This window comes from Humulus lupulus, chromosome 2 (genome assembly GCF_963169125.1).
Source record: "Humulus lupulus chromosome 2, drHumLupu1.1, whole genome shotgun sequence".
Lineage (NCBI taxonomy): Eukaryota > Viridiplantae > Streptophyta > Magnoliopsida > Rosales > Cannabaceae > Humulus > Humulus lupulus.
In genome coordinates this window covers 35,566,199-35,577,018 of record NC_084794.1, presented here as the reverse complement: position 1 = coordinate 35,577,018, position 10,820 = coordinate 35,566,199, and the positions used below count along the sequence as shown (strand labels likewise).

At 42.2% G+C, this 10,820-nt stretch overlaps 1 non-coding gene across 1 annotated transcript; it reads right to left on the bottom strand.

The window, feature by feature from the left end:
- Positions 1-202: 202 nt before the first annotated feature.
- Positions 203-309, bottom strand: LOC133820094 (small nucleolar RNA R71). The gene has a single exon (XR_009886528.1). It is a non-coding gene; the product is annotated as a small nucleolar RNA R71 (small nucleolar RNA).
- Positions 310-10,820: the final 10,511 nt, after the last annotated feature.

The following is a 10,820-nucleotide window of genomic DNA, read 5'->3' as shown; positions in this document are numbered from 1 at the left end:
CCTTCGTTCATTCTTGGAGGTGAGCGATTCTTTTAAGCTTCAAGGAGTGAGTGAAGAAGCATTAAGGCTGAAGCTATTTCCATTCTCATTAAGAGACCGAGCTAGATCATGGCTCAACACTTTGCCTCCTGATTCCGTCACAAATTGGAATGATCTTGCTGAAAAGTTTCTGCGCAAATATTTCCCTCCCACCAGAAATGCAAAGTTTAGAAGTGAGATTATGTCATTTCAGCAGCTGGAAGATGAGTCCACTAGTGACGCGTGGGAAAGATTCAAAGAGCTTTTAAGAAAATGTCCACACCACGGTATCCCACACTGTATACAGATGGAGACCTTCTATAATGGCCTCAATGCAGCTTCTAGAATGGTATTGGACGCTTCAGCCAATGGAGCCATTCTTTCCAAGTCTTACAACGAAGCATTTGAGATTTTGGAAAGGATCGCAAGTAATAACTATCAATGGTCAAACACTAGAGCTCCTACAAGTAGGAAGGTGGCGGGAGTTCTTGAAGTAGATGCACTAACGGCTCTAACAGCTCAAATGGCCTCAATGACCAACATCTTGAAGAATATGAGTTTGGGAGGAAGTATTCAGCCAGCTGCTGCCATTCAAAGTGCAGAAGTGTCATGCGTGTACTGTGGGGACGGGCATACTTTTGAGAATTGCCCTTCAAATCCAGCCTCAGTTTGTTATGTGGGAAATCAGAATTTCAACCGCAACAACAACCCATATTCGAACACTTACAATCCAGCATGGAAGAATCATCCTAATCTGTCATGGGGGGGTCAAGGAGCAAGTTCAAGCACATCACCAGCACAAGGAAGACAAGCATATCCACCAGGTTTTTCACAGCAGCCAAGACCTTCACAACATGTTCAAAACTCCCAGCCGAACTCTTTGGAGAATCTAATGAGGGAGTATATGGCTAAGAATGATGCAGTAATACAGAGCCAAGCAGCTTCTCTTCGTAATCTTGAGATGCAGCTCGGCCAGCTAGCCAATGAAATGAAAACTAGGCCGCAAGGATCTTTGCCTAGTGATACAGAAAATCCAAGGAGAGATGGGAAAGAACACTGTAAAGCTATTCAGCTGCGGAATGGTAAAAATCTGGGAAATTCTGAGGAAATACAGGGTAGTGGAGAGCCCACTTCAATCCAAAGTGAAGGAGAAACAAGTAACAAAACTGCCCAGGAAATTGCTGAAACTGGCCCAGTTGCTACAGCAAGGGGTCAGCAAACTGCTCCAGTAAATTCTGGTCCTAAACCGCCCCTTCCATTTCCGCAGCGATTTCGCAAACAACAACAGGATGGTCAGTTCAGAAAGTTTTTGGATGTACTGAAACAGTTGCACATTAATATCCCCTTGGTCGAAGCATTGGAGCAAATGCCGAATTATGTCAAGTTCTTAAAGGATATTTTGACAAAGAAAAGGCGATTGGGGGAGTTTGAAACTGTGGCTCTCACAGAAGGATGTAGCGCGATGTTGAAAAGCAAGATCCCTCCTAAGTTAAAAGATCCTGGCAGTTTCACGATTCCGTGTTCTATTGGAGGTAGAGATGTTGGAAGAGCATTATGCGATTTGGGCGCTAGCATCAACCTTATGCCTATGTCAATCTTCAAAAAGTTGGGTATTGGTGAAGCACGACCCACTACCGTTACATTACAGCTTGCGGACAGATCTATGGCTCATCCCGAGGGCAAGATTGAAGATGTGTTAGTTCAAGTGGATAAATTTATATTTCCGGCGGATTTCATCATTTTAGACTATGAAGCGGATAGAGAGGTGCCTATAATCTTGGGAAGGCCGTTTCTTGCTACAGGGCGTACTCTTATTGACGTGCAAAATGGTGAACTTACCATGAGGGTGAATGACCAACAAATCACCTTTAGTGTGTTTAAAGCTATGAAATTCCCGGATGAAGTGGAAGAATGCTCTAGAGTTGACGTTGTTGATACTTTGGTAGCTGAGAAGTTCAATAAAAGGGTGGAAAAAGCTGCTATGGGAACCCAGATTTTTGGAGATGAGGAGGAGTATAGCAGTGAAGATGAAGAGATGCTTACATGGGTAGATTCTTGCCAACCAACCAAGAAATTTAGTAAGGTGTTTGAAACTCTAAATCTGCCAGAAAAGCACTTTCAGGCCCCTAAACCATCTGTTGAAGAACCACCCCAGTTGGAGTTAAAGCCACTGCCAAGTCATTTAAAGTATGTGTACTTGGGCGACAATGATACTTTACCTGTGATAATATCTAGCTGTCTGGAGTCTGTTGCTGAAGAGGCATTGCTGAAACTGCTGAAGCAGCATAAAAGGGCGATTGGATGGACAATGGCTGATATTCAAGGGATTAGTCCAGCGCTTTGTATGCATAAAATCTTGCTGGAATCTGATTGTACTAGTTCTGTGGAGCAGCAAAGGCGTTTGAATCCAGTAATGAAAGATGTAGTTCGAAAAGAGGTCATTAAGTGGCTTGACTATGGGATTATTTATCCAATTTCTGACAGCAAGTGGGTGAGTCCTGTCCAATGTGTTCCGAAGAAAGGGGGCGTTACAGTAGTTACTAATGATAACAATGAGCTTATTCCCACTCGTACAGTCACCGGATGGCGGGTTTGCATGGATTACAGAAAACTCAACAAGGCCACTAGAAAGGATCATTTCCCTTTGCCCTTCATCGACCAAATGTTGGACCGCTTGGCGGGAAAGGAGTTCTTCTGTTTTCTTGACGGGTATTCTGGGTATAATCAAATTTCTATAGCGCCGGAGGACCAAGAGAAGACCACTTTCACCTGTCCATACGGCACATTCGCTTTTAGAAGAATGCCTTTCGGTTTGTGCAATGCACCGGCCACATTTCAGCGGTGCATGATGGCGATTTTTTCAGATATGGCTGAGAGTATTTTGGAGATATTCATGGACGATTTCTCTGTCTATGGGGATTCATTTGAAGGTTGCTTGGAGAATTTAGAAAAAGTCTTAAAGAGGTGTGAAGAAACTCATCTAGTGTTGAACTGGGAAAAATGCCATTTCATGGTGCAAGAAGGCATTGTGTTGGGGCATAAAGTGTCTAGCAAGGGGATAGAGGTTGACAAGGCTAAACTGGAAGTTATTGAGAAACTACCAGCCCCTACCACAGTAAAAGGCATTAGAAGTTTCCTCGGTCATGCTGGCTTTTACAGGCGTTTTATCAAGGATTTTTCGAAGGTGTCCAAACCTTTATGCAGCTTGCTGGAGCAAAATAGGCCTTTTGATTTTACTGATGAATGTCAAGAGGCATTTCTGAGATTGAAGTCAGCCCTTGTTACAGCACCGGTGATCACAGCTCCTGACTGGTCTCTACCTTTTGAACTTATGTGCGATGCTAGCGACTTCGCTATTGGGGCTGTTCTTGGGCAGCGGAAGAACAAAATTTTTCATTCTATTTACTATGCAAGCAAAACATTGGTGGATGCCCAGATTAATTACACTATAACAGAAAAAGAGCTGCTGGCCGTGATCTTTGCCTTTGAAAAATTTCGCTCCTATCTTGTGGGGACTAAAGTTATTGTGTACACGGACCACTCCGCTATCAAGTATTTGATAGCCAAAAAGGATTCTAAACCGAGGCTTATACGTTGGGTTCTCTTACTGCAAGAATTCGATTTAGAAATCCAAGATAGGAAAGGCACTGAAAATCAAGTAGCGGACCATTTATCAAGGCTGGAATCAAGCACTTACAGCAGCAATTCAGAGGAAAAATTGCAGATTCAAGACACCTTTCCTGATGAGCAATTGCTGGCTGTGGAACAAGAGGAAGTACCATGGTATGCGGACATCGTGAACTTTTTAGTTGGGGGCGTGTATCCACCAGATTTTACCAAACAGCAGCTCAAAAAGTTCCTACATGATGTCAGATTTTACTGTTGGGATGAACCTTACTTATATAAACAGTGCCCAGATCGAATAATGCGAAGATGTGTCCCAGAAAGTGAAGTTTCCAGCATCCTAGAGAGCTGCCATTCAGCCCCTTATGGTGGTCATTTTGGTGGGCAACGAACTGCTGCCAAAATATTTCAGTCAGGATACTATTGGCCTTCTATTTTCAAGGATGCCCATAATTTTGTTCAACATTGTGATCGCTGCCAGCGAGTGGGCAATATCTCCGCTAGGAATGAAATGCCTCTTAATTGCATTTTGGAGGTGGAATTGTTTGACGTGTGGGGTATCGACTTTATGGGTCCCTTCCCGCAATCTTTTGGGAATCTCTACATTCTAGTGGCGGTGGATTATGTATCGAAATGGGTAGAGGCAATTGCTAGTCCGACAAATGATGCTAGAGTGGTTATGAAGTTCCTTCATAAACATGTGTTTACAAGGTTTGGGACACCTAGAGCCTTGATTAGCGATGAGGGAACACACTTCGTGAACAAAGTCTTGGCTGCCCTCTTGGCAAAGTACAGTGTTAAACATAAAATTGCCACTGCCTATCACCCACAGACCAACGGGCAAGCTGAAATATCGAATCGAGAAATTAAAGGCATTTTGGAGAAAGTTGTAAATCCAAGCAGAAAGGATTGGTCCCAGCGCCTAGACGATGCACTTTGGGCTTACCGGACAGCTTATAAAACTCCACTAGACATGTCCCCTTATCGCCTAGTTTATGGGAAGGCATGTCATCTTCCTGTAGAATTAGAGCATAAGGCGTTTTGGGCGTTGAAGAAGTTAAATTTGGATCTTGTAGTGGCTGGAGAAGCAAGAAAGTTGCAACTGAATGAATTAGATGAGATGCGGCTGTTTGCTTATGAAAACGCCAAGCTATATAAAGAGAAAACAAAGAGGTGGCATGATCAAAGAATTAAGGAGCGGGTGTTTGAAAAGAACCAGAAGGTTTTGTTGTTTAATTCCAGGTTGAAACTGTTTCCTGGCAAGCTAAAATCCCGTTGGTCGGGCCCCTTCACAGTGACTAAAGTCTACCCCTTTGGAGCTGTTTTAATTCGCGAAGATCAGTCTGGGAGGGAGTTCACAGTTAACGGACAGCGGCTGAAACATTATTTTGGTGGGGAGGTTGACAGAGAAAAGACCTCCGTCAATCTGAAGGATGTTTGAAGGAGAAAGACTATGGGTTGCCATGTATTTCTTGTAGCACATTTGGGCAACCCATGAGTGAAAGAGACAGTTGTAAATAAATAAAGTTAAATTCTGGAAGGAAGTCAGGATCTGGAAAATTTGGAATCTGGGAAAGATATTAAGTTTGGGGTGTAGAAGTATTGCCCAGTTGCTATAGCAATTCGTTTAGCAATTGCTGGGCAGCAATTTGTCAAAGCTGGGTTCAAAAGCGAGAAGTCTCGGGCTCGAAGCTGGGGTACTTGGGTCTGTGTGAATTAAAGGGCACGTGATCGAAAAGAAAGAGACATTTTAAGTGAGCCAATGATTGGGAGATAAGTAGTCAATCAGTGGGCTTATTTAAAGAATTAGTGGGACCATTTACCTAAGCCTTTTTTTCTCTTCTTGCAATTTTGGGAATGGCCCGTGGAAGTCAATGAATTAAAGAATCAAGACAAAAAGAGGTCCATTTGGAAATTTTGTTTTTTTTTGGAAGTAATTAGTCAAGTCAAAAAGGGCCCCATACATTTTCAATTCGGCCAGACCAAAGAATTGGGTTTTTGGGCTGGCTTGGATAAGTCAACTGGGCCCCTGGTCCACTTTGACCCTGACATACGCCGTGGCCCACTACATTTCACCATACCCTTCTGCATCTTCTTCCCTTGGCACCAAAAACAGCAGCCGCCCCTCTCCACATCCAGCTCCGTCGCATCAACCCGAACCACCACATCCCTCGACCCACTTGCCATATCCACCGTCCTCAACCCGACCCAGACCACGAACCACCTCACATCAACAGTCACCGCCCATACATCCCCCACAACCCGACCACTCACACGGCCACTTCCGGCAAACCAGGCAGACCGAGCCAGCTGCTGCGAAAACACCACACGCATTCACAGCCGCAAGATCCCAGTCGTACGCCGCCTCTGCCCATTGACGTACACCCGAGCCCCTTGCCGTACTACATCGATCTCCACCACTCAGTAAGTCGTTTTCCCTTGTTTACTCGTCCCAACATACGAACCATTCTCAGCCTAACTACCATACACAACCATTCATTTCCAACATTACCCAGAAATCAATCATCAACCCAACATTGGGTGCCCTCAACCCAGCAATATCAAGCCCTCTGCCCGAATCAATTGCGTGCCCCTCAACCCAGCCGAAGCTATTTTCTTTCACCATCCACAAATGCCGAGAATTAAATCAGTTGCTAACAGAGAGAAAGGCAAGAGGAGGCAGTTTACTGAAGTGGCCAAGTTCTATTGCCCAACTGCAGAGGCAAAGTACAACAATCAGGTTGTTCATCGTGAGTTGTACGTGGAGCGGGGCCTTGTGGCAGATTCAGAGGGCCTTCAAGAGTTACCCGAATGGTTACAGGAAACAATTGCTGACAGGGGTTGGGCTAAAGTTGTTATGACACCGGAGCCAGCTATCACCGAAGTTGTTCGCGAGTTCTACGCGAATTTCTTATCTCAAGAATGGCCCACCATTGTCATAGTGCGTGAAGTGCCAGTCCCATTCACTGCAGAGGCAATTAATAACCTGTTTGGGCTCGAGACAGGGCAGTGTGTGTTCTCCAAGAACAGAGGAGAGATTCGGGGGGATGAGTTGGTTGAAGTAATGGAAAATGTCGCTCCAGGTGATGTCTGGGATGTCGATGAACAGGACAACCTGCGGCTTCGACGAACAGATTTAGAGCACGAGCTGAAGTGTCTCTATTCCTTTGTGCAAACCACTTTATGCCCAACTTCGCACGATTCCACTGTTAGCAAAGCCCGAGCTTTCATGTTATACTGCCTTCGGAAGGGGTTACCAGTGGATGTTGGCACAGTCTTAGCGCGAGAAATTTTTGAGTGCGCGCAGAGGGGCAAAGGGAAGTTGTTTTTACCAGCCACTATTACTGCCTTATGTAGAGATGCTGGTGTGCCGGTATGGCCCGAAGAGGGGCTGTTGCATCCTAGAGCAGCAGTGAGTTTTGGCCCGGCTCGAGCTTCGAGGACTCATCGTGCCTCTGCCTCCTCCTCAGTGCATGACCCTGCTGCCCCTGTCGACAGTGCCCTCATGGAGCGGTTTACTCAGTACGAGATGATGCAGCACCAAATGCATCATCGGCAGAGCGAGCTATGTGACAGAATGCAAGCATTTTGGCAGTACGAGCAGCAAAGAGACGGCATCGTGGAGCGTACTTTCAAAAAGCTAACTCCCAGGACGGTTCCACAGTTTCCACAGTTCCCGCAGCAACTCCTCGACCCATGGACGGACTACTCTGCCCCTGCGCCCAATCCGGAGGTTCCCGATGAGGATTCCGAGTAGAGGGGGTTCCCTTTCCTATTAACTATTTTTTTTTTTTTTTTTTTTTTTTTTTTTTTTTTTTTTTTACGTTTCTGTTCTGTGTTATGTTGTTTTAGTTTTATGTTCTGTGTAGGTTTTGTTGTTAGTGTGTGTTTTTGTGTTGTCTTGTTGTTGTTTGTGTACTCTAGTGTGTCATTGAGAGGTTTAAAATATATTCCTATGGCCTAGTGTTCTGCTCGATGATGATACTTTCCATTCATTCCATGCATGTTGCTGCCTGGTTTTATATGTTGCCTCTGCTTGTTAAGTTGCTGGATATCATGGATGTTTCCTTTTAGTCTCTCCTCAATAGTTTTATACTTTTGTTTTCCCACCATACTTTGAATTTTTCAAATGACTGCTGCATATGTAATTTTAGCATCTAGAATTGGTTAGTGCATTTCCTTGAGGCGAAATCCTAGCTAGACTTATCCCTTAGAAATGATTTAGGCCATCTTTGGACGCTTGAGCCTTTCTAGCCTCCCTTATACGAATATTTTCCCTTAGTCACCCAATTTTTGAGCCAATTAGCCTATTTTTGTGTTCAACCCGATCATGCATACCCATTACCCCTACAATACACTTTCCATACATGTCCCAACTTAATTGCTCTCACTTGTCAGAAATTGATTTTCATGCTAAGTTTGGGGTGAGTGTGGTGAGTGTAGCTTGTGGCGAGCTAATTCATGATTACCATTTTAGCCACATTGGGGACAATGTTGGGTTGTAAGTTTGGGGTGGGGAATTAGCTCACAAGGCGTACCATTATATACTATCAAGCATATTCTCTTGCTATCTATCATATAATTGTATTATAGTGTTATCTTTCTTGTTTTGAATATGTTTAGTCAAAAAAAAAAAAAGAAAAAAGAAAAAAAAAATAAATAAAAAAAAAATAAAAACAAAATATTCAGTAAATGAAATATCAGAAAAAAAAAAAAAAGAGATAAGAATAAAAATAGCAAGAGAATTATATTACAACAACATGTCTTTGTGAGTAGAAAACGTTTAGGGAAGTAATTCAAGAGAGATAAATCATGAGGGAGAGGCTCGGTTTTTGACAAGTGAGGTGGTTAGGTTTAAGCTAGTAAAAGACATCCTTTACCATACCCTAGCCCAAGCCTTACATTACAAGCTTAGTAAAGTCCTATTGATTGAGGGGATAAGTTTAGACTACATTAGTGGAGAGGAGTGCACTAATTCAACTTATGGAGCTATAATGAATGAAAAAATCAAAGGGTAGTTGTAGAGAAATTCAAGGTTAGGTGGGATGCACTTGTATACACTATTGATTAGGTGACTTTGGGGAGATATTAGTGATATCCAGTGAGCTAAATTTGAGAAGGGCAGCATATACGGTTAAGGCAGAAACACTTCGCTATTCCACTTAATTCCATTTTTCTGAGAGCAACATGTTCACTAGGCCATTTTGAATCTTTTGGATCTCTCATCTGTTAAGTTGTGTATTTTATTTTGTTTATTGTGTTTATTTTTGTGTCATCATTACTCGAGGACGAGCAATAGGCTAAGTTTGGGGTGTTGATAACTCTAGGATTTAGAGTTATTTTCACATCTTTAAACTTAATTTTTGAACCAAACAAAAGAGTAATGAGTTTTTATTTCTTGTAATTGTGTTCAATTTAGTGTGTCTGTGTAGCTAGGGACCTTGTGTTTGCATTGTCATATTTTTCAGTGTTTTTTATGTAAATTTCTGTGTTGTATTAATCAGGAAAGGGAAGCTTACAAAACAGGAGCTGAGGGAACTGTAAATCAAAGGGAAATGTTGCTGAAAAGGGGAGGATGCTAACTCAACAATGCTGTAGCAGTCAGTCTTAGCAATTAAACTGAAGCTAGAGAAAAAGGACTTCGTGAAAACAATGCTCCAGCTGGATTAAATGAAGTAGAAAGGTGGCAAGTGTACTGAGTACTGAGTCAGCTGAGTATGTGGGACAAAGTACATGTAGGAAAATGATCTGGATTGTCCAATTAGGGTAAAGGAAAGTACCCTAGAATTAAAGGAGGGGCCGTATTATTCTGTGGATTGGGACCATTTTAGAAAGAGAGAGAACTTCTGGCTAAGTACAGAGGAGGTTTCAGGGAGAAGATTTGAGAAGAGTACGACCAAAAGAGAAGAAGGAAGGCTGATGCCATAAGGGGGATTTGAGCTCACAACTCATTCGTCCTACACCATCTCTTTCTTTTTGTATTAATTTCATCTAATTTCTGCAAACTCCATGGATTACTTCTGTATTATTTTCATGTTTAAGTTTGCAACTATGAACTAAATTCTTAAGGGCTAGGGTGATTATGAACCCTCAAGTATGAACTCAATATACAAATGCAATGGCTAAGTGATTATGTCTTTGTTCAATTGAATGTGCTTTACTGTTATTGACTGTTAATTATTGGCCATTTTTAGCATGTGCTAAGCTAGATCTAACTTGGAAGAGGGAAGTCTAGCTGAACCCATTCAATTGATGCAAGAGATTCATCTAGTTTTAGGTGATTGTGAGTAGTAGAATAGGAATGTTTTGCTACCTTGCATAACGTCAGATTTGATGCTTAAGTGAATGTTTATAATCTGGTTTCATGCAGGAATGTATAGAAGGGGAGTATAGACATTAGATTGCACGTTTTGGGAAAAACTTGCTGGGTTTTACGAAATTTGTTAACACTGTCATAATTGCTAACCCATTGCTGTAACAACTGGAACGAACCGAGGGGAATTAATCACCCGAACCCATTTTTCTTATATCTGAAAACCACCCAGTATTTTGTCATTTTAATCTCTGATTTTTGGTTTAATTCCTTTGTTTGTCTAAAATTATTTTCAGAGTTAATTACCCACTCTTTCCTTTGTTTTGGTTACTATTTTATAAGTTGTTTTTGGTTGATTTTACATTAATTTAGTTGAAAAGTCCCTGTGGAGACGAACTTTGATACATTATCACTGTATTACTTGTTGTCGATTGTGTATACTTGCGCATATTTTAATCGTTAGAAAATTCACAACACATATGTACACATCACCACCTAATCTCTCCACTCAAGGTTGGGTGAGCTTTTCTTTCCCTTTACCTGCACCACATAGCACCCATGAGCCAAAGCCCAGCAAGAAAACTCATTACTACATGTAAATAATATAAAATGATGATCATGATAATCATACAGAGTTTATAGCCCTGAACAGATGAGTGAATATCACTTTGAGGTTCTGTTAACATGATGGGGCTTATAGCCCTAATTAGATGAATGACTGATGAGTAGTCACTAGCATAAACAGATGAGTGACTAATGAGTAGTCACTAACGTAAATAGATGAGTGACTGATGAGTAGTCACTAGCCTAAATAGATGAGTGACTGTTAATTAAATCACTACAGGGCTCAACACCCATAGCCATG